The 24,190-nt window shown below is 41.0% G+C and overlaps 1 protein-coding gene and 1 long non-coding RNA gene across 2 annotated transcripts in view; one reads left to right on the forward strand and one right to left on the reverse strand.

Annotated features, from left to right (window-relative positions):
• Positions 1 to 20,688, reverse strand: part of FHIP1A (FHF complex subunit HOOK interacting protein 1A) — a 230,493-nt gene extending 209,805 nt beyond the window's left edge. The window contains exon 1 of the mRNA XM_081304753.1: positions 20,376 to 20,688. The gene's annotated coding sequence lies outside the window, so the exon portion shown is untranslated. The remainder of the gene's footprint in view (positions 1 to 20,375) is intronic.
• A 107-nt stretch (positions 20,689 to 20,795) lies between these two features.
• LOC308654997 lies at positions 20,796 to 22,276 on the forward strand. The gene is made up of 3 exons (XR_014023362.1): positions 20,796 to 21,059; positions 21,237 to 21,542; positions 21,747 to 22,276. It is a non-coding gene; the product is annotated as an uncharacterized lncRNA (long non-coding RNA).
• The last annotated feature ends 1,914 nt before the right edge of the window (positions 22,277 to 24,190 follow it).

The following is a 24,190-nucleotide window of genomic DNA, read 5'->3' on the forward strand; positions in this document are numbered from 1 at the left end:
TTTTGGCCTCCTTGATGGGTCCTGGAACTGAGGCCCAGTAGATACTGAGGACAAATGCACTTCTAAAGACATTTTTCCCCTCCCAATACTGGGGATTAAAACCAGGGGCTCTCTACCACTGAGCTACATCCCAGCCCTTTTATATTTTGAAATTGGGTCTTTCTAAATTCCTGAGATCCTCCTTCCTCAGCTTCCTAAATTACTGGGGTTACAGGTGTGTGTCATGGCATCCAATCAAAAGACAATTCTTAAGAATTGTTCCAAAATTCCTTTATCGCAACAGCAGGTGTGCGTGAGCAGGAACTCCCTAGATGAATTCTCTGAAAGGCAAGTTTTATTGTCCACAGTGTCATGGATAGGAGCACTGTTTGTGCACTTAATCAACTGGATACCAGCCAAATCTGATTCTTTCATGTTGTTCATTCAGTCAAATACATACTAGGTGCTATACTGAGTGCTGGGGATACAATGAAGAGCAAAACCAGGCCCACTACCTGCTGCCTTAAGAAGTCTATAGTCAGGTAGGAAAATAACTTACAAGTATATAAATTATAACCACTAAGAACAATGAAGGAGAAAAAATAATCAGTGACACAAAGCTTATACTAATGAAACCCAACTAGTGCAAAGAGCTTCCTGAAGGAAATGAGGCCAAGCTGAAACTAAGCAGGAGCAAACAGCCATAGGGGACTACAGTGGGGATATATGCAGAAAGCAATGGAAGAAGTGCTCCAAGCAAAGTGAAAAGCATGTGCAAAGGCTCTGCGGCTTTTTAAAAGGTATGATACACTGAAAAATCTTGAAGATAGGCAGTAGTCCTTAAAGATTGAAAGATAGTGACAGAGGGAGATAAACCTGGATAGTTGGGTTTCACTAGTATAGGCTTTTGCATCACTGATTATTTACCCTAAGAGCGATGAGAAGCTCCAGATTTCAAAGGGAAAGGAAAGTAGAGGGGGAGGATGACATGATGAAATCTACGCTGTTCAGTTGTCCCCAAGGATGGATGGCAAACCAATGCGAGCAGCCAGGCTGGAAGCAGGAAGACCAGAGGCTACAGTAACAACAAGAAGGGAGGCTGGGCGGGCTTGGGTTGTGGCTCAGTGGTAGAGCACTCACCTGGCATGTGCAAGACCCTGGGTTCAAATCTCAGCACCACATAAAAATAAATGAGTGAAATAAAGGTATTGTGTCCAACTACAACTAAAAAATAAACATTAAAAAAAAAAAAAAGGGAGGCTGGGCATGGTGCGGTGCTACACACCTGTAATCCCAGAGGCTTGGGAAGTTGAACCAGGAGGGTGGCAAGTTCAAAGCCAGCCTCAACAAAAGCAAAGAGCTAAGAAATTCAGTGAGACCCTGTCTCTAAATGAAATACAAAATAGGCCTGGGGATGTGGCTCAGTGGCTGAGTGTCCCGAATTCAATCCTTGGTGGAGGAGGAAGAGGAGAGGGGGAGGGTAGAGTTAGCAAAGACATGAGGGACACAAGGGTATAAAGGCAGTACAGACTCAGATGGGGGTCTCTGCATTCATTATTTGGTTTCGCCTAAGAGTTTCTTAATCACTGGCAAACTGAAAAACATCATGCAAATGTTAGGGCTCTTCCTTAGTCATCCTCTGCATCCTATTATGGTATTTCTGAAACATACTTTAGGGGATGAAGAAAAAGCAAAGAGGAAAAACTTAAGAAGTATTTCATTTTTATGTAAAAATGTGCATTCCTGAAAAATTGAGCAACCTGGGTAATAAAACATTGCATACCTTCAGAAATATTAGTGAGTAAATATTTCTTCCTTGCACAAAAGCATAGATTAAACAGTGCAGGACCGATCATGATACATCAAGTGAAAAATAAACCACTAGCTTGACTACTTCCATACACAGCACCTCTCCTTAGGACAGGGTGATTTCTACAACTCTTAAAGGACAGGAGGCTGAGAAATTTAATAATCACCATCAAGCTTCATAATAAACTACTTAGTAAGCAACTAGAATGCCCAAGAAGCTTGCAAGGATTTAGATCTAATCCTTCACCAATTGCTCCAGCCTCAGGGGAAAGTCATTTTTATACCTACATCACAACCTGCCAACTCCCAGGCCACTCCCTCCTAAGAATGCAGCTTTTCCATAAATCTGGGCTTCAGTGTTACGTCTGCATTACAATGTCACAGCAATGATTAAATTAAAAATTACAGGAAGCCACTGTTTTGGACAAAACTCCCGATCAGACTAGGGTAAAAATCAAAACAGAGTCCCTCACACTGGAGTCCCCATCACCAAGCTGAACTGGAGGTATTTATCTCACCTTCCCTGACCTTCAAAGAAATCTGGATTAGAGAGCTAACAGCCACAGTCCTCAAACAGGCCAGTTTCAATCGGCATGATAATAAAATTCTCCCTGCTTTAATCCTTAAGAAATAGCCTGATATAACCCAACACCAACTATCAGTAATTCTCCTATTATTCTGTCCCCCAGTCCCCATCTTACAAGGAATGAAACTCTGAATTGACCAATCTGCTTTGCACTTGTTTCTGCTTTAAGCCCTTCTGTCTATAAAGTCAACCTTGGACCATCAGAACACCTAAATTCTATTTTTTGGAATGAAGTGTTGCCCGAGTTTAGAATTCAAAATAAAGCCAATTACAGAATAAAAAATATTGGGCTACGTGCAGCGGCAAAAGCCTGTAATCCCAGCGGCTCAGGAGACTGAGGCAGGAGGATGGCAAGTTTAAGGCCAGTCCCAGCAATTAAGTGAGGCCCTAAGCAACTCATCAAGACCCTATCTCTAAATAAAACACAAAAAAAGGGCTGAGGATGTGGCTAGTGGTAAAGCACCCCTGGGTTTGATCCCCAGTACCAAAAATAATAAAAGAATAGAATAACAACTATCAATGTTCTCACTCATACATAGAAACTAAAAAGTTGATCTCTGAAAAGTAGAATAGTGATTACTCACAGCTTATGAAAGATGCAGGGGGGAGAAGGGAGAGAGAAAGGTTGGCTAATGAACACCAAAATACAGCTAGATAGGAGGAATAATTGTTCTCGTATGCTACTGGCGACTAGGAGACTATGATCTATAATAATTTATTACATATTTTATAAAGAATATAAAAGAAGAGTCCAAAGGCTCTCAGCACAAAGAAATGATAGAAGTTAAGGAGATGAAAATGCCAATTGCCCTGATATGATAATCACACATTATATACATGTACTGAATTATCAAATAACTATGTACATTTTTAATTGAAAATTAAAAGAAAATAAGCCAATTAAGATTAAAATGAGCTGTAACTTTGCCCTTTGACACATGTAATAGCTTCAAAAGATAGTCAGCCTTACAAACTATGAAATCAAGGTTCTCTGAAATAAAGGAGTTGATTAAGCCATTTATAAATGTAGCCAGAAATAGAACTCTGGTCCTAGGACAGGTTCCCACGACCCCCAGCAGACAGGTTAGAGAGTAGCTGGAGATGCATCCACCACCCAAGAGCCAAGAGCAGTTATATAAATGAGAATTTGAGCCAGGAAAGCAAAAATCGTTGATATTAAATCTCACTGGCTATAGATAAGAGGGGTGGGATATTTGTTTTTCTGTAATTGGCTTTATTTTGAATAGTAGACTTGCCAACACTTCATTCCAAAAAATGGAATTTAGGTGTTCTGATGGTCCGAGCAGAGGAGGCTGACTTTATAGACAGAGAAGGGCTTAAAGCACAAACAAGCACAAAGCACACTCCTCAAAAGATGAGGAATCTGGGGATGGTTCTTATTTAAGAAGCAGTTCTTGCTGCTCGTTAGGCTGGGGCTCGCCGACTGGACAGCTGATACAGACACAGGGCACGGCAGTGCCCGGAGGGGACTGGCCCGGTGATCATGGCAAGGCCGCTCCAGTCGGGATGGTGAAGCCACCCAGATACTGTGAGCTGGTTAACTTCCCTTCTCTCTCCCCCCTCCATCCTCCACTCTGTCATTAAATCTAGGACACCTCAGAGTGTTTTTCTTATAACACAGACACCACAAAAAAGTCTAATTTTATACCGAAATGGCCACCTTTGTGTCTGACTTATACAAAACAAGTTGTACAACAGCTCACAACAAACAAAAGAGGGAGCTGGTTTTTACTTGTCTCATATATCAACAACAAACCACCACCTCAATTCCAATTCCCTGCAATAAAAAGAGTTAGTCTATTTTGAATTTTCAACTAGAGTTTATACCACCCCACCTACAACATGCAGCTTTGGATTTTGAAAGAAATTCAATTTCCAAGCAGAGAATATAAAACCATAGTACCACAGTATTATGTAACCAATATAAAACCACAGTAAGTCAATAAACTGACTTCTAAAGGCTGTGTGTTGCTTTTGGTCATCTAAGTCACAAGTCAGGCATTATTGAAACAGTCATTCTGCATGTGAATTTCTGTTTTCCTTCCCCCTCCAAAAAAACTCATAAATACTAAGGTATATATAAAATAACTTGACTAGCATATAAGGGTACCATCTTACAATCATTATCATTTATAACATATATGCTTAAGCCTGAATTGGACACACAGTGGTACTGTGAGAAAGATTTTACTTCTGATATGCCACGCTCGCTCTCTGAGAGATGCGGTGCTCTGCGTTGTGTGGTTATATTTAAATTATTCCTTGAAATCTTTCCAGCACAGGGGTGAGAAAATTGGAAAAACATTCAATAGTTGTGGTTTTTAAGGAAAGAAAAAAAACAATAAAATAGATTGAGTTTAGGAATTAAAATCTCAAACCCTTTAAGACTATAGAACTATCAAAAGAATAATTTGCAGAAAATTATTGTCACTGAGCTATGCCAGTGGTTGATCTCTGTGTGCCGCGCGGCATCTTACTCAGACACTTCATGATCACATTAAAACACATGGAAGAGCCCTCCTGATGATGAAAATGTTGACCCTTCCATGATTTCATCTGCTTGACCAAAGTGTTGCCAAGGAGTCTTCAAACACAGTCATGACCACTTCACGAAGTCGCCAATATAGTAAGGAAGAAAAATGGATTATTGTATTAGCTTCAGGTCATTTAACAATTTGAGGCTTCCAAATGAAGGGATTTCCATTCACCCTTCACTTTTCTTGAGAAGCAAAAAGAAATATGTACAAAAAGCTGGTGAGAACTAGAAAGATTAACCAGGATATTAGAAGTATTTTACTTAATTTTTATGAATAGGAAAAAAATTGAGTTTTGTATTTATCAGTTGTAAATAAATGAAGTGATAATTAAAGAATCCTGATATTTGACTTTACCTTTCTCATTTCTGGGCTTTTACTTTTTATTATGGAAATGTTCACACCAATACAAAGTAGAGAGAATCACACCCTCAATGGCCATGCCAGCTCTGCTTGGCCAATCTGGATTCCGCCAGTTACCAACCATTTCCCATTTCTACTCCTTGCCCCTGCTGGACTGTTTTAAAACAAATCTCATATGTCATACTGGCAATGAGCAAAAACATGCCCCACCCAAAGATATATTCACTTCCTAATTCTTAGAACCTGTGAATACTACTTACAAAAAGGTGTGACTAAATTCAGAATCTTAAGGAAGAGTTTTTCTTGGATTATCTAAGAATGTCCTAAATGCCATATTGGTAAGAGACAGAGGGAGATCCGCCACAGACCCAGGGAGGAGAACGCAGAGTGAAGGTGGCAGAGAATCTCAGCCACAAGCCAAGGACATCCACCAGAAGCTGGAAGAGGCAAGGATCCTCCTCCAGAGACTCTGCCCTGCCTACACCTTGATTTTAGATTTCTGGCCTCCAGAACAATGAGGGAAAGAAGTTCTGGTTTTTAATCCACCCAGTTTGTGGTAATTTGTTATATCAGCCTTAGAAAGCTGATATGCTATCACATAACCTGAAAAATTTTTTTTCAAGAAATAAGAAATTTTTAAAAAACAAAAACAAAAACACTACTATCATTCCTTTATCCCCCCAAAATATCACATTCGTTTTTGGGGTTTTGGGGATGTTTTTTTCCCCAGCAAGAAATTTCACAGGTTGTTCTGTGTATTTCCTATTGAATCAACTAGGAGGCACGTCATTTGTGCATCTTTCTCTTTTTATAATAGTAAGATAGATCAGGGGGTAATAAGCCTGACCTGTCAATTATAAAGTCCCCATGAGACTCTGACCTAATAGCTTTTGGGGTTTGGTTTGGTGTTGGGGGGATGCTAAGTATTAAACCCCATTCCTTAACAGTTTCAGCAGCCACTGAGGTCATTCTCTAGAGCTACTATTTCACTAAGAGTGATAAAATGGCAATATTTTATTTCTATCATTCATTGTCCATTTGTTAGAATTCATCTAAAAGCAAGATTGTATCTGAAGCATCTATTTTATTGTTGTTTTTGGCTTACCGGAAAATTAACATGGCATCTTGCTCATGCACTTCATAGCATCCATTTTTAAGGCAGTGGATATCTGCCTCTTGATGACAAAGACCATCTGTTTACAATCAATCAATTCAACTACTCAAATGCCCATGTCCTCTGCTTACCAACTCGAATAACTGGCCTACAATATGAAAAACCTATTTTAAAGAATCGAAGCCAGCACTGGTAGGACAATGACAATCTGATGTTAGTCTCAGGGTTTTCCCCCTGTCAAATCAGTTCCCACTCCCTCAACAAACCACTTCATGTCATCTGCCCATGCCTACTTTATCCTGTTTCACTAATACAAACCATCTGCTCTTCTGGACTCCGCCTTTGGTTCAGTGTTCTGCACACCAGCCCCACAACCAGCTCCAGCTCTCCCCTGTGCCCTCAGGAATAAACACATCTCCAGCTCTTGCTGTCCAGCACCTCTCCTCTCCTCTAATAATGGCACAATCTTTCTTTTTAAAACTGTTCCCCTTCGCCAAGACATTCCCACCTGTAATCCCAGCAACTCAGGAGATTAGGCAAGAGGAACGCAAGTTCAAAGCCAACCTTAGAAACTTATCAAGACCCTGTCTACAAACAATAAATAAAAAACAGGCTGGTCATAGCTCAATGGTTAAGTGCCCCTGGGTTCAATCACTGGTACCAAAAAAAAAAAAAAAAATCTTGCCCCTCTTCCCCAGCCCAAACAGGTATTTCCAGAGAGGGCTCCAATTACCAGGTACTGAACCTGTGTCCCTGAGCACAAGGACAGGAACATCGATCAAGTGAGGCCAACCAATCCTGAGATTTTGAGAATTTAAACTAAACGAAGGAGGTCAGGTGCTCTTCTGGCTGCTGCCTGGCTTGCTGCAGCCACACCCCAAGCCACGAAGAGAAAACTGCCGCAGAGTATGAGACAGAGAATCAGGGTGGTACAGGAGCTCCCCGTTTCGGCTTTCCTGAGACCCACCCCACTTCTCCTATACTTTGGCCATGGGAACCAAGAAGTCTCCCTTCAACACAGTTCCTTCATTGTTCATTTTTGCAGTGCCAGGGATGGAACCCAGGGCCTTGCACACCCCAGACAGGCGCTCCACCACTGAGCTACACCCAGGCCTACAGTTCAGATTTCTATAATTTGAGAGCTCAGGAATCCCAATACAGCCCCCATAGAGAGTCTTGAAGACTCTACCTTCAAGGTAGTGACCTCTACCTTTCCAGTTTCTTGCACTTCCTTTCTATACAAATAACACTTTATTACACACTGTCCTGATTTTCTGTGCATCAGCTACCCATCTTTCACGGCTGTGAAGATATGTATCTTACATACCTTCTGAATCTCCCCATGGTCCCTAAAAGAGTTCAAGTGGAGCCTGAGCATCTTAGTTAACCCTCACAGAGATTCCCTGAGATGCGGATTATCTCTTTTGTTATTTTGCAGCGGTAGAGGTCAAACCTAACACCTCACCTATTCTAGGCAAGCACTATTCCATTGAACTACAACCCCAGGCCAGAAGAGTAATTTTGTATACATGTTTGGTTTTGTTTTATTTTAATAAGATCCAGGGTCTCCCTACGTTGCCAAGACTGGCCTTAAACTCAAGATCCTCCTGCCTCCTGAGCAGCTGGGCCCACAGGCCTGCACCACCACACCTGACTCTATTTTATAGATGAGGAAGCTAAGGTTCATCAAAGAAAAGCAATTTGTCTGAGGTCACACACTTACTAATTGGTAAGGAGATCAGGGATGTGAACCACATTTGCATCCAAATTGCATCACTACGCCCATGTAGCCTAATACCATAATAAATCCTTGCTAATTAACTCACCAGAAGGCATAATAGATCCAAAACCTCCATTTAACCCCTGAATTTCCACTACCCCAAAGTGAATATCCCTCCATCATTAAAAATAATCACAGCAGGGGTGGGGTTGTGGCTCCATGGTAGAGCACTTGCCTAGGACTCGATCCTGGGTTCGATCCTTAGCACCACACATAAATAAATAAATAAACAATCACGGTAATCAACTGATGTATAAATAAACGAGCTACATTAAAATCAGTCTTTTGAAAAAGTTATAATACAATTTCTCCAAAATTGCTACTGGCAACCTGAAGACTAAACACTGACGTTTCTCTTAAAGTAATGGGGAAAAGAAATGAATATTTAAGACCACTCTGTCAGAACACGTTGTATACAACTCCCCTGGCAGTGATATTTCAAAACAGCAAAAAGAGATTTGTGAGCACCTGTCAATGTGTGACACGCCTACAGCTCTCCGAGGGCTCAGAGGAATATCCCTGTGTCATCATTAGACACTAATAGTTACTGAGCACTCCCATGGCTTGCAGGCAAGAACAGAGGTTTTCAGGAAGAAAATGGTTCCGTCTCCATAGCTCATGGAGGAAAGGGCTAGGAAGACAGTGATGGGATTTCACTGGCAAAGAACCTGAAGGCCACCAGTGCTCATCACCAACGATCATAACCTTGGAGGCAACCTTCTCAGTTCCACACATGCATCTCCATGGAGCACAGATCTTCATGGAGCTCCTGCTAAAAAATTAACTTGGGGACAACAAGGGTTTTTGTGACACCTAGCCAAGTGCCTTCCATTGAAAAGTATCCATAAATGTTTATTGCCAGTGGTGTTTCTTTCTTCCCACTCCCCTTCTTTATCTATTTTCATCACTTGACTTGAGGACCTTACTGCCTGCCATACAGGCACTCTTTTGGGGAACATGACTGTTCCCAGTAAGACAGAAGATGCTGTCAAAGCAGCACACTGTCATTCATCATCTGACAACAGCATAGCCCAGCACATACTGAAAAATGCTTGCTTCCCATGGAAGGAAAAGATTTGGGTAACTTGCATACTTTGGAGAAAGGCAGGCCCTAAAGAATACATTCCATTGCAGCCATAGACTAGAGAATATCCCAAATGAGAGATACATGTGAAAGGGCTTTGTAGACCATGAACTACCAAGAAAAGGTAAATCATTCTGTTCTCCGTGTGGCTATTACAAAGGCATAGACCTGGAAAGCAAGTAGTTATTATGATTTGAAAAAAATTACACCAGGTATAGTTATGAGGGGTCTTCAGCGACAAGGAAAAGGAAAGTGGTCTGAGAGGTTGCCACAGGAAGCTGAAGCAACAAGGGGATGTGGAGATGGAAGGTCCCCAGGTTAGCAAATCCCCATCCAATTCAACAAATAACATTGAGCATTGGGCACTGGTGTGTGTCTCAAGATATTAAAACCAACTTAGCCAAAGCTAATACAACCAACCATCTCTGTCCTTCAAAGAGTCTATATGTTATATGGTCAATAAAAAAAGATAACAGTAAAAAAGTAAACTATAATATGTTAAAAGACAAGTGCAAGAGAACAGTGTAAGAGGGAAGCGAAGTGTAGAGGGTCTGAGCTTAAAGACCAATCCGAGGGAAGGAGGTCAGATTCCAAATGATGTTTCTCAAAAACTATGTCCCATTAGGAATGCAGGAAAAACAAAGTCACATTGTGTTTGAAGGAAATTTGCATAAAATCTGACAAATCCAAATTTCCTAGGAATATACAGCTCCCTTTCTACATTTCTTCTCCTTCACCTTTTTTCAAAATTTTTGACCTAAATGTGCTAATGCAGCATATTTAATGGGGATGATAGGAAAAGACTCAGCCGGAGGCAGAGCAACAGGGAATTACAAGAGACAAGGGTAAAGTAGATGAGACGGAGAACAGGTGCAAAGCATTTCCTGGAGAAGGGACAAATTCAACAGGACTTTAAATCCAACTCAGTTCTTTCCTTGGGAAAAGATGGCTCTAGGTCAAGGACGATATGTAAGTTTCACCTCTAGTAACAACCTCAAGCAACTTGCAGGCCCTCCCTGGAGCACTGCCCCAGCCAAAAGCTCAGGGCCCCATAGTGAATGAAGGAGATGCTTCTGCCATGGCCTCAAAGGGGACACAAGCCCCTCCTTGGCCTTGCCTGCCCTAGGTGAATCTTAGTGCTTTCAAATTATCAGTAAACACACACTGGCCACCTTCTAAGTGAAAGAAAGGCAACACCAGGAACAGCGAGAGCTGAAAGTATAGTTTGGCCCAGATCCTACGGGAGTTTATAATCTAGCTGAGGAGAAGGACAAATGAAAGACAACGCCTGAATACAACCAATGGCTAAGGCCCTAAACTTTCTGTACCAAGATTTGGATGTTAAGAAATTGCTACAGGAAGAGACAGCTGAGAATGAATGAATGAATGGAGGACACGGGCTCTGAACTAGGTTTTATGAATGCACAGCCCTGAAATAACTGGAAAGAGGAAGGACTAGTCCCAACAGAGAACAGGAAAAAGAAAGAGGGAGGGTGTGTTCAGCAATGAGGTACAGACCAACCCAGCAGCCAAAGCAGAGGACCTGCTCAGGACACTAGGTCATCGATGAGTTGAGTATTAGGGTTCTAGAGAGAAACAGAAGCAGTAGGAGACGATTCTGTGTTTATGTATATGCATATAAACAGATTCACTATAAGAAATTGGTCATGAGATTCTAAAGTCTGAGAATTCCCAACATCTGAAGTCAGTAAGCTGGAGATGCAGGAGAACCAAAAACATAAGTTCCCATGTGAGTCTGAAGATAGAAGGCCGATTCCCAACTTATACATAGGGAAGGGAGGAGTGGGAGAGACAGAGAGGGAGAGGGAGAGGGAGAGGGAGAGGGAGAGGGAGAGGGAGAGGGAGAGGGAGAGGGAGAAAGAGAATGGAAGCAAAGTCTTGCTTACTCAGCCTTTTTATTCTAGTGAGTTCTTCCACTTATTGAATAAGGCCCACCCACACTGGGGAGGGCAACCTGAATTACTATGCTAATCTCATTCAGAAACTCACACAGACACACCCAGAATGTTTATCTGGGCAACCTGTAGCCCAGGCAAGCTGACACATAAAATTAACCAACACACCTGAAATTGAGTCACTCCCTAGTAGGCAGGTAAGGCCATTATTGGTGACATAAGCAAAACTATACTTGATGAAATCAAACTGGGTCTGGGTGTGGCTTGATGGTAGAATGCTGAACAGCACAGACCAACACCTGGGTTCAATCCCCAGCAACACAAAAAAGCAAAATCGAATGTGGCCTGAAAACAGAGTAGGATAATAAAAAATTGCAAATAGAAATGAAGGAAAATATTCTAATTAGAATATTTGATAATAGAATATTAGAATATTTGATAATAAGAGTCAGAGCATCCACTAGAAACATTTATAGGATTCTGTTCAATTTAAGGAACTCAGCTGGGTAATTAAGATTGTGGAGTTACTTGTCTCCCTGTCACTTAATTTGATGTCAGGATCTAAACATAAACCTACACTAAGGAATTGGAGAAGGAAGCCTAGGGTTCTGAAGGTCAGCAATGAGGATGCAGATTTTGGAGTTAAGCACAAGTTAAGAGTTGATTCCTGGCACACCTGTACTGACAGGAGCCTGGAGAACAGCAGGTTGTGTGAATCAGCCTAGGCAGGACTCCGTCAGACCTGCTCATTTTGTGATTCACTGTGAAGGAATGACCACTCCTTGGTGATGACCCAACCCTAAAACATGACCAAGAGGTAGGATTACTTTAAGGAAAAAAGGGGGCGCCAAAGCAGCCAGTCCCAAAATGCTGCAAGCTGGTTCTCAATATCTCTAGCAATTCCAGGGTGCAGTTTTCAAATAGGACATGCAAAGTCCTGAACAGTCATACGCTTGTGAGTACAAGAAATTCAGAGGCCAAACCTAATCACACTGATAAAAAATTAACATTAACCATTAAGTTTTTAACACAAGCAGCAGGTAAATATCAACGAGTTTGATACTTCCTGAAGCAAATCAAGGTCAATGAAAAGTCCTGTAATCAGATTTTTCAACAGCATTTAAATTACTACATGTTGCTTAAAATAAGCCAAAGGTACAAACATTTTGGAATATGTACAAATTATATTTAAAATATTCAACTGATCAAAGAAGTGACTTCATGTTAAAGACAATAATCAAGAATATTTTTGAGCTGGGGATGTGGCTCAAGCGGTAGCGCGCTCGCCTGGCATGCGTGCGGCCCGGGTTCGATCCTCCAGCACCACATACACATACAAACAAAGATGTTGTGTCCGCCAATAACTAATAAATAAATAAATATTTTAAAAAATAAAAAAAAATTAAAAAAAAGAATATTAGATATGTTGCATTTTCCCACACAAAAAATCTAAATGACCATATATAAACATGTCTTAAGAAATTCTTATTTGATTAATTTATTTATTTATATGTGGTGCAGAGGATCGAAACCATGCCTCACACATTAAGCAAGTGCTCTACTGCTGAGCTACAATCCCAGCCCAAAATTCTTATTTTGTTAAGAAACTTTTTATACTAAAAATATCAGGGGCTGGGGGTTGTGGCTCAATGGTAGAACATCAACTGGCATATATAAGGCATTGGGTTTGATCACCACATAAAAATAAATAAAGTAAATGTACTGTGTCCATCTACAACTAAAGAAAAAAAATTCTAAAAAATCAGAAACAAACAAATACCAAATGTCTTCTTTGATATAATGAGAGCAACTATGAACAGAGCAGGGAGGAAGAGCAGGAAGAAAAGATTAACATTAAACAGAGTCATGAGATGGGAGGGAAAGGGAGAGAAAAGGGAAATTGCATGGAAATGAAGGGAGACCCTCATTGTTATACAAAATTACATATAAGAGGTTGTGGGGGGAATGGGAAAATAAACAAGGAGAGAAATGAATTACAGTAGATGGGGTAGAGAGAGAAGATGTGAGGGAAGGGGAGGGGGGATAGTAGGGGATAGGAAAGGTAGCAGAATACAACAGTTACTAATAGGGCATTACGTAAAATTGTGGATGTGTAACCGACGTGATTCTGCAATCTGCATTTGGGGTAAAAATTGGGAGTTCATAACCCACTTGAATCTAATGTATGAAATATGATATGTCAAGAGCTTTGTAATGTTGTGAACAACTAATAAAAAAAAATTTAAAAAAAAGAAAAAAATAAATAAAAATAAAAATATTGAAACAGACTTGTATACTTGAAATAAATCCTGTGTTGTCTTATTGTAAAAAAAAAAATCAGAAACATTTTTCCTAATAAAATAAATTGGTCAGATGTCATCCTTATTTTGAGGATATACAAAGTTTTCAGTTAAATGACCTGCTAAAAATCCTTTTTTTTTTTTTTTTTTTTTTGGCAGTACTAGGGATTGAAACCAAGGGTACTCTATCAGTAAGCTACTTATTATTTTTTATTTTGAAACAAGGTCACTGGGAATTGAACCCAGGGGTGTTTTACCACTGAGCTACACCCAGCTCTATCCATCTATAAATAAATTTATTTTTGAGACAAGATCTCACCAAGTTTCTGAGTCTGGCCTCAAATTTTCCATCCTCCTGCCTCAGCCTTCTCTGTCACTAGGATCACAGGCCTGTGCTACCGTACCCATCTCAAGATCTTATTTTTAAGACAATGTGTATCTCTACATACTACGCATGTATATAGATACAGGGTGTGGGTAAGTGGATGCAAGTGTGTATACAGATATATATATATGTAAAAATATTCTTCCAATTCTGATATATTACAAAGAAAATGAACCTAAAATGACCTATGAACCTGCATACCAAAAAAAAATCAGAAAATATTTATTTTGAGGAATAAAACATACTGCTTTAATAGAATGGTTATGAAAAAAAACTTTAGACTAAGTGAAAATATTAATCAACTCTTTGGTCAGTAAAAATTCTGCCACAGGAATTCCTGAAATGTCCCTCCTCAGTGAGTCTGAGTCATGCAATCTAGCCAACATATCTTATTTCACATTTTCTGCACACAAGAGATGGAAATCAGTTTCTAGCACTTTCTACAAGCTCCCTAATTGACCTCTGACCAATATTTCCAACAGAAGTAAACTTTAACAATCCAAGGAGAGGAGTTAAAACACACTCCTGGGGCTGGAGTTGTGTCTCAGTGGTAGAGCACTTGCCTCGCAAGTGTGAGGCACTGGGTTCCATCCTAGGACCACATAAAAACAAAGAAAGGCATTGAGTCCATATACAACTAAAAAAAAAATTAAAAAAAAAAAAACACTCCTGCATTCTGCAAAACCTCATGGATTTTCTGAACTCCTTAATGGCATGTCCTAGAATAATGTTCTTAAGAATATGTGAAAAAAGAAACTATGCTTCATAAAAACTAATTAGCAGATCATCCAACAACTGCAGAGTATTTTTATAGCTGTTATCAATTACTATCCCCTCTTTGGGGAACACATTAAAGCCAAAAAGAACTTGAAATGTGAAGAAATGAGGTGAGCACCACCTGAAAGCTTAGCGCTATCATGACCTCTCCTGGTTGTGTGCTGATAATTTCGATCTTCAATCTCCGTCATTAGGAAAAAGGATGCTAACACAACAAGAAGTGAAGTGGCATGATGGTGACATGACTGGCAGAAGTGCAAACTAGAGAAGTGTGACATTTTCACATCTGTTACTTTCAACAACCTTCCTACAGAAAACACTCGCACCCGCGTACAATGATACTCTTTTCAAGGATGGTTTCTTAAGCATTATTCTTGAGAAATGGGAAATAATCCAAATTCCACGAGAAGGAACTATTTATCCCATAATAAATCTATTTGACACAGAACTCTATAGCCAATCAAAAAAGAAAACTAGAGATGATCTGTATGTATGAAGAGAGAAACACTTTCAAAACATATTGTCAAGTTAAAAATAAAAAGCAAACCAGGCATGGTGATCCATGTGTGTATTTTCAGATACTCAGGAGGCTGAGGCAGGAGGATCACAAATTTGAGGCCAGTCTCAGCAACTTAGTGAGACTCTGTCTCAAAATAAAGAATAAGAACTAGAAATGTAAATTATTGGTAGAGCACCCCTAAGTTCAATCCCCAGGACCAGAAAAAAAATAAAATTAAAAAATATGAAAATAAAAAGCAAGAGCTGGAGGCTGGGGCTGTAGCTCAGTGGCAGAGCACTTGCCCATTATGCGTGAGGCACTGGTTTCGATCCTCAGCACCATATAAAAATAAACAAATAAAATAAAGGCACTCTGTCCATCTACAACTACAAAAAGAAAACCAAAAAAAAAGAAGGGCTGGAGGGTTGAGATTATGGCTCAGTGTTAGAATGCTTGCCTAACACGTGAAGCACTGTGTTCCATCCTCAGCACCACATAAAAATGAATAAATAACATAAAGGTATTGTGTGCATCTACAACTAAAAAAAAATTTTAATTTAAAAAAAAAACAGTGAAGTGGGGCTGGGGCTGGGGTTCAGTGGTAGAGCGCTCACCTAGCACATGAGAGGCCTTGGGTTCGATCCTCAGCACCACATAAAAATAAATTAATTAAATAAAGGTATTGTGGGGCTGGGGATGTGGCTCAAGCAGTAGCGCGCTCGCCTGGCATGCATGTGGCCTGGGTTCAATCTTCAGCACAACATACAAACAAAGATGTTGTGTCCACCGAGAACTAAAAAATAAATATTAAAAAAATAAAAAATAAAAAAATAAAGGTATTGTGTCCAACTACACCTAAAAAATAAATATTAAAAAAAAAAACAGTGAAGGGCTAGATGTAGCTCAGTGCTCGAACCCTAGGTTTATGAATTCCTACTCCAAAAATAAATTAATATATAAATACCAAGTTCAAAGTTGCATGGTATTATTCTTCTTTGTCATTAACAACCAAAATGATAAATAAATATAGCTTTATATAAAGAAAAATTTTGAGGGGATAAATATATAGCAGTTTCTTCAGAACATAAGATCATAATGCATTTTAACTGTCAACATTATATTTTGGTAATGTTTAGACTTTTAATAATATATATTTATATGTATAATCAGAAAGAAAAAAAGTTTCATAACTGGAAGTGGAGTAGGAGTCTTATTCATAAAGAAAAGGGAAAACAAGGTGTTAACTTTTTTATAATAGTGCTGAAATATTATCTGTCTCTACCTCCTTGGGAGGACAACAGCATACTCACTCTCAGAACTTCAAAATTAAGTGACACACAAATACTGAAAAAGTCCTTTTAGTGTTCTTTCTTTATTTCTCAAGATAAAAATACATGCCAAATTCCAGTTTATCAAATTCATCTGAGCAGCCGGGCATGGCAGCACACACCTATAATCCCAGAGACTCAGGAGGCTAAGGTAGGAGGATCACAAGTGGGAGACCAGCCTCAGTAACTTAGTGAGGCCTTAAGCCACTTAGCAAGACCCTGTCTCAAAATTTAAAATATTTTTTTTTAAAAAAAGAAAGGGTCTGAGGATATAGCTCACTGGTAAAGCACCCCTGGATTCAATCCCCAGTATGAAAATTTTAAAAAAATAAATTATTTTCAAAAAATTCAACTGAGCAAACACTGTCAACTTCTAACAGCATGTCTCTAATTCTAAGCAAAAGCAATCACAAAATTAACAACAACAAATGGTTCAGGTTCTGAAGATTCTAAAGATATTTGAGGCATTTTCATAATGGAAATATGAGGAATTAGAGATAAATGTCTTTGGCTCCATAGTCCTATAACCTACCCAAACACTGTAAAAACCAGATAGAAGGAAAAGAAAGAATAGCGTAGAGAGGTAAATGAGGAACCACTGGCCTGGGGAAATTCTCTATCTGCCTGGGGAAGAGCGCAAACAAGTGCTATGGAGACTCTAAAATCCTGACCACAGACCCTAACTCTCTCTCTCTCTAAAGTTTTTCATAAATACCAAAACACACATACAAAAACTAAAATTTTATCTAAATCAGATACATTACAAAAAAAAAAAAAAAAAGATTCCTGCCTGACTCTGCCTCATCTCTAAATTTCATTCCCCACAAAAAAAGAAGTCCTTTGACTCTTCTGTTTATTCTGGTAATTACTACCATGTTTGAAAAATCACACACTTACATTGCTGTTTCCTGGTTTGTTTGTTTAATTTTAGACATTACCAATAGTTCATTATTTAATCTATCAGGACATCTATTAATCCCCTCTCCCTGCAGGATTTCCCTTCCAAATGTGATGGACATTAGTTCAATTTTATTGGATAGTTACACTGTTGAGACCCAAAGAATATAAAGATCATATATGTGCATATATTTATATGTATACACACACACACACATACACACAGGCACATGCACATATTTATATATAGTCCTATTGACCTGTCCCCATATGAGTCCTCATTTTGGTTAATAAGCAATAAGATCCCAGCTGAGTGCAGTGGTGCACATCTGCAATCCCAGATACCTGGGAGGTCAAGGAAAGAGGATCATAAGTTCAAGGCCAGCTTGGGCAATCCAGCAAGACCCTATCTTAAAGTAAAAGATTAAAAGGCCTAGGGATATAGCTTAGTGGCAGAGCAACTGGGCTCAATCCCCACACAATAAAAAAGAAAAAAAGATGATTAAAGAAAGAAAGGTGATCCCATTTCATATTCAAATACTTCACAAAATTAAATGGAAAAACCTGAAAGCATGGCCTATAAATCAGAAATCCTGAATGTTGATCTGAGTCCACCAAACAGAGCAAAGTATGCACTTAAAATCCCTTTTTATTGGGTTGGGGTTGTGGCTCAGCAGTAGAACGCTCTCCTAGAACCTGTGAGGCACTGGGTTCGATCCTCAGCACACATAAACATAAATAAATAAATAAAATAAAGGTATAAAAAAATCCCTTTTTACCTCACAATGTCATCTGTTTTCTTCCTGTGTAGTCTAATAGAGTTCACTATGAAATGATTAAATCACAAGGCATAAATATGATATATGTGAAATAACTTTGTTAATCATAAGACATTATAGAAATTTTCACTTTTGTTACTGTCTTTACTAAGAGATCCCTTTAAATAAAGTCCCTGGAGTGTTTGGTCACTCTTAAGCATTGTTCCTCTACCTGGGCTAAAACTAAGAATTGGAAGTCACTAGGAAAAAGTGTAAAGTAGATATAAATTGTGTTTCAAGGCCAAGAATAAGGTTCCAGATCCCTGTGAGACAAGTGTACATACACATAATAAACATCAAGTGTCTAAAAGAAATCAGAGAAAATAAACTTGCTTTATATTTGCAGAGAGAAAAGGGACATTATCAAATTTCCTTCTTAAAAGTGCTACAAGATCATAATTTTATTCCTCAGCAGTAAATTTTGTTTCTTCTAATATTTACCTTCACATTTCTACACATTTGTTCATCTGTTTCTTGAGTTGTAGTCATTATCTGTTAGCTTCCTATTATAGAAAGAACTTTGCAAAGAAAGTATTTTGAAACTTGGGAGGTAGAATACAGAACTGTCCAGCAATGTGTTACTCTGATTTTGTAAAAACAGAACACCCTTTTCATTCCTTCAAAGTCTACAAAGGCCTAAACATAGTACCTCTGTGTTCAAAGTAAGAAGAAAGGAGCTGGGCAGTTGGGCCTAAATTATTTGGCCCCTCTAAATCATTCCCTGAGTTCATTTGATTATGGCCAGTTTCCCTTGCCCTTTCCATTCACCCGGCACAGTTTAATCCTGTTCCTAAAGCTCTAAAACAAATGACAAATGGGACCCCAAACTTAATTTATTTCAATGCAGGCACAGACACAATTCTTAGAAGCTTTGCAGGAAGAGATTAACCAGAACTAAAAGAAACCAGCCTTTAATTATCTGATAAGCTATTCAAAGCCAACTAATATGCCATAAATTTATAGACTGAATCTCCGGCTCAACTTCTGTCCAAAGAAGACTACTGAAGTTTTCCAAAAGTGGAATTTGGCTGTGGTCCACCATGTTTGGGCAGGTTCAGGGACCATCTCCTGTCTAATGCCAGGAGCACAAGTAAACTTGAGGTCAGGCAGGTGACCCTGACAAGCAGGCATGGTGTACCATAAGGAAAGGAAATCTTTTCTCTCTTAATCAACAGGATAAAGGTGATTAAGTGGGAATTATTTTTCAATGACCTATATAATTTCATCAGGGCTGCTATGACTATTAGCAGGGATCAGCTGACTTCCTAATGAGATGAATTTGATAGCAAGGCCTTCCAGAAAAGCAAAGGGAGTAGTAGGCCCAACCCACAGAGAAGCAACAATTGGTACGCATTGTTTACTCCTCCTCCTCCTCCAGAGGGCTGTCTCTCTTTGGTTTGGGGGTTCTTTCCCTCAGGGGGAGTGTAGTGTTCCCGATCCCTGGATGGCTGGGGATGGGGCACCTGAAGAATGGTGGAAACTGCCTCTGTTGTAAAGGTATGGGTCCAGAGGCTGGGACAGACCTGGCATAATTCATCAGACCTGCTCACGTGATTTCCAAAATCCCCAGCAAACAAGGCTGCAGCCGCCTCCAATACTCCTCTAAGCAGGCTTGAAATAAAACAAAAGCTAACTCTACTCCCTCGCAGAAGTGGGGTTAACAAGTGAGCTTTGTTAAGGCCAAGGAAAACATGCACACACACTATCAATAACAACCACGACCTGAATAGTTTCATGAGAGAATTTATGAAACTGAGCAACAGCCACCCAACAAGTCCTTAAACCAACGAAGTGCTACAAACCTGAGTGGCACCACTTATCTGTTGTGTAAGCAAGGAGGTCTGGAGAGGAAAACTGAGAGCCAGATCTCTTTGCCAGTCCCTCACATAGGATCCAGGCTCACTGGCCCCAGGGACCAAGGAAAGGGGTGGAGAACCTGATGACATCTTTTCTCCGTCAAAACAAGCTGGCCCTCTCTTTCCCGGAGTCAGTCACCGAGTAAGGTCCGGTGCCACAGCCTGCAGCTCTAGGAACCACCTCCTTCCCGTCCTGTCCCGGCCGGACCCACTATGGGACATTCGCAGCCCCACCTGCTCCTCCTGCCCACTCGGGCTGTCCCCTTTCCTTCGAAGCCCTAAATCAAAGTACCCTTCGAGCGCAAAGCTCAGGTCAGCATGCCACGTACCTGCGGCGACCGCGGCTCCTCGTCACCGCGCAGCGTCCCCGTACGGTCACAAAGTTTGCTCCGCGGTCCAGGAGAGTCGGGCCCCGGAGCCGCCACCGGCGCTGGCCACTGCGAGGAAGGCAGAGCCGGCTCCCCGCCCGGCCCAGGAATCCGGACGGGCTGCCCTCACAGGTCCGGACCCGGGTCCTACAAGCCTCGGTCCAAACTCAGCAGGAGTACTTGTGGAGAACGTAGCGGGCGACACGGGCTCGGAGCGCAACTTTCCGACCGTGAGTCAGCCGGTGGCGGAGCCGCACGGGTCCAGGGCTCGCCCTCACCCGCCTTCGCCCGCCAGTGCCCTCGGGAGCTGGGCGGGGCGGGGGCGGGGCCCAACCTGCCGGCCCAGGGGAGCGCGCAGGCCCCGCCCCGCGGCGGCCGGCCCCGCCCCGCCGCCCGGACGCGCGGCCGCCAGGTGCGCCAGGACTCGGCGGCGCGCGCTCCGGCCTGCGCGGTTTCCAAGGTGAAGGAGGCGGGGCCTCGGGGAGAAAGTTTCCACCGAAACTTGAACTGGGGCTCCTAGCGGGACCCGTCACCGTTGGGGGCTCGCCTTTCGCCGGAACTTCACCTCTCCACACACAGGACGTTAAAAAGAAAGGAAGGAAGGGGGAAGCTTGGGACTTAGCAACCTGCGGGACTGGGGCGGAGGTAGGGTGGCAGTTTTGTTGTTTTGCTTTTAAGGGATAGTTTTAGCGCTACCGGGCTTGTTTGTGGGTTTGTGTTGTGTCCAACCCAGGTTGTGAGTTTTTAAAGCAGTACCTCTGCAAAACAGTGTGTCAAAGGTTTACTGACAATGACCCTTCTCCAAAAAAAAAAAAAATGTAGGGCTCTTTACAACACAGATGAAACTTCCCCAACTCAGACCTCCTCGGGGCATGGAAGTGCAGGTGGGTGCAGGTGACTCCCTTCCCAGAGCCCGGCCCTCCCGCCCTGGACTACTTTTGCCCGTGGACTGCGAGCTTGCACACTGTCTCGCTTTCCCTTCTGTCTCCCACGCCCTTTATGCGCTTGGACCGCGAAGTCAAGCCTCTGCTTTCTGGACTTTAAATCCCAGAGGAGGAAATCGAAACCCTTGGTTAGAAGCTCTCTTGGCGTTTTCACGGCCCTGCGGTTACGTGGCTGAAACTTGAGGTGAGCCTCAATCTGAGCGGGTGGGGCTGGGCCACAGATTACAGAGGCGGACGTGGAGGTTTTCAACCACAGCAGCATCCTACTGACCCATCGCCAAGCTCTGCTTTGGGGGAAGTATCTTCCTGCCTTCGTTCTCATGAATGGCAATCCAGATATAACCCAAATCGGGTAGATCTAATTTCATGTTCTCTCTTGCACCCACAGAAATTGAAGAGTGAAAACTTCAGTCTTCTATAGCTGCCTATCACCACCGCTGGGCTTGCGGATGGCAACAGGAACACAGATTAAACTTGCCAAGAATATCTTTCAGGATTCACCAGCTCTCACCTGTGACAAGTGCCGTCAAGAAGTCGGCTCCTAAGTATAAACTCGGGAAGACAAGGGAGTTAGAGATGAGAGAAGAAACCAAGAATTTCTGCACAGGTCACCTGGGCCTGCTCTACCCAGGAATGTGAGGCAATCACTCATTCAACAAGTATCGATTCAGTGCTTTTTTCCATGCTAGGCACTCTTTTAGACGTTGGGGACAAAATAAAGAACAAAAACAAAAGTTCCAACCCTTATGAAACTTAGTTTTCTGATAGAGACAGGTGATAAATAAATAAAATATGTGAAGTGGCAGATGATTTTAAATCCTATGGACATAGTTCAGTGATAGAAGGTTTGTCTACCATGCACCAAGCCCTGGGTTGATGCCCATCGACACACACACCCATGCACAATGCCACTGAGAAAAATTCATCAGAGAGGCTACATAAGAAGTATGAGGGAGCTGGGGTTGTGGCTCAATGATAAAGCATTTGCCTAGCAAATGTGAGGACTGGGTTCGATTTTCAGCACCACATAAAAATAAATAAATAAAAGTACATAAACAACTAAAAAAAATTTTAAAGAAGTATGAGAGGTGCTCTTTTAAAAGAATTATCAAGAAAAAACATTTGAAGGAGGCAAAGGTCTGCGCAGACAACTTTCTCAGCAGAAGGCATAATGAATACTGAAGGCAGGAGTATGCCTGATTACTAGGAGCACCCAAGAGGACATGACAGAAGAATGGAGAATGAAATAAGAGAAACAAGAGCCAGGGGCGATGAAGATCAGATGAATGAGTTGGGAGCCATTGGAGGACTTTGTATAGAAAAGTGACTTCCCCTGGCCAGTTATAATGGGATCATGTTATAGCTTGGGATAAGTCCCCAAAAGGCCCATGAGTTGAACGCTAGGTCCCCAGCACTGGGTACTATTGGGAGGTGGTAGAACATGTAAGAGGTGGGGCCTTTTGGAAGCCTTCCAATCAGATAGGGACATGCCCTGGAATGGAATAGAGGGATACCGGCCCCTCCTCCCTCTCTCTGTCTCTTCCCCTTTCCCATTTTCCTCTCTTCTGCTCCCTCCCAGCCTTGAGGTGAAGGTTTCCTCCTCCAGGGCCTCCACCATGATGTCCTGCCTCACCACAAACCATCAAGTCATCCAACCATAGACTGAAACCTCCAAAATGTGAGCTAAAGTAAACCTTTCCTCCTTATTAGTTAATGATCTGAGTCTTCTGTTATGGACACCTGACACAGATCACTTCTGGGTTGAGAATAGACAGTAAATGGTAAAAGCTAGGCACAGAGACCAGTTAGAAGGCTGTTAAAATAGTCCAGGAACAAGACACAGTACCTTTGACCAGGGAGATAGTGGTGGAGATGATGATCTGATGGTGTTTCCTCACAGAGTGGATGTGGGTATGAAGGAGAAAAGATAAGGAGGACTCTGAAGCTTGTGGTTTAAGCAGTACCATTAAAAAAAAAAAAAACTCACCTTATAAAGTGAAAAAAATAATACCTATTTCAACAAATCAGAATCTCATATATACCCATTATGCCTGGAGATATTGTTTTAAAAGGCAGTGTGTCTTACTAAAAGTAAAGGAGATGAAAATAAAAACAGGAAGAAAGAACAAGAAATAAAAACATAAAAAATGGAAGTCCAACCGAAAAAAGCAATGGAAGAAATGAAGTCTAACAGAGGCACCTAACTTGGCCTGCTTTCTTCTAAGACATGCTTCCTCACTAAGACAAAGTATAGCATCTGAATTTGCAAGTTTAAGAGTTTGAAATATGAAAAGTTTGTTATAAAGCAGGAAAAAATTCCACAAAGTATAAGAGACAATGAGTTTTGCTTGCTACTCCTGGCAAATAGAAAATTCTCAAAAAAAAAAAAAAAGGAAAAACAAAAAAAGCAAATGTCCAATATATTTCAAAAATCCAACTATTGCCTAGCATGGATGGGTCCAGGATTCAACCCCCAGCACAGAAAGAAAAAGAGTTCAACCATACAAATATTAGAATTTATAAATTTTGGATAATATTATACCATGCTGAAGTAAGTATGAATTATAATAATTTTTAGCAGTCTATACTAAATCTTTAAAATGTACTTTTTGAACCATTACTTTCACTTCTAGGAATTTATTCAAATATTTATTTACAATGTATGTGTAAGATAGTCATTATACTATTATTTAAAATGTAGTGGAAGCCAGATGCAGTGGCACGTGCCTATAATCCCAGCAGCTTCGGAGGCTAAGACAGGAGGATCACAAGTTCAAAGCTATCCTCAGCAAAAGCAAGGCACTAAGCCACTCAGTGAGACTCTCTCGCTAA

Source organism: Spermophilus citellus (assembly GCF_964194105.1).
Source record: "Spermophilus citellus genome assembly, chromosome: 8".
In the NCBI taxonomy this organism is placed as follows: domain Eukaryota; kingdom Metazoa; phylum Chordata; class Mammalia; order Rodentia; family Sciuridae; genus Spermophilus; species Spermophilus citellus.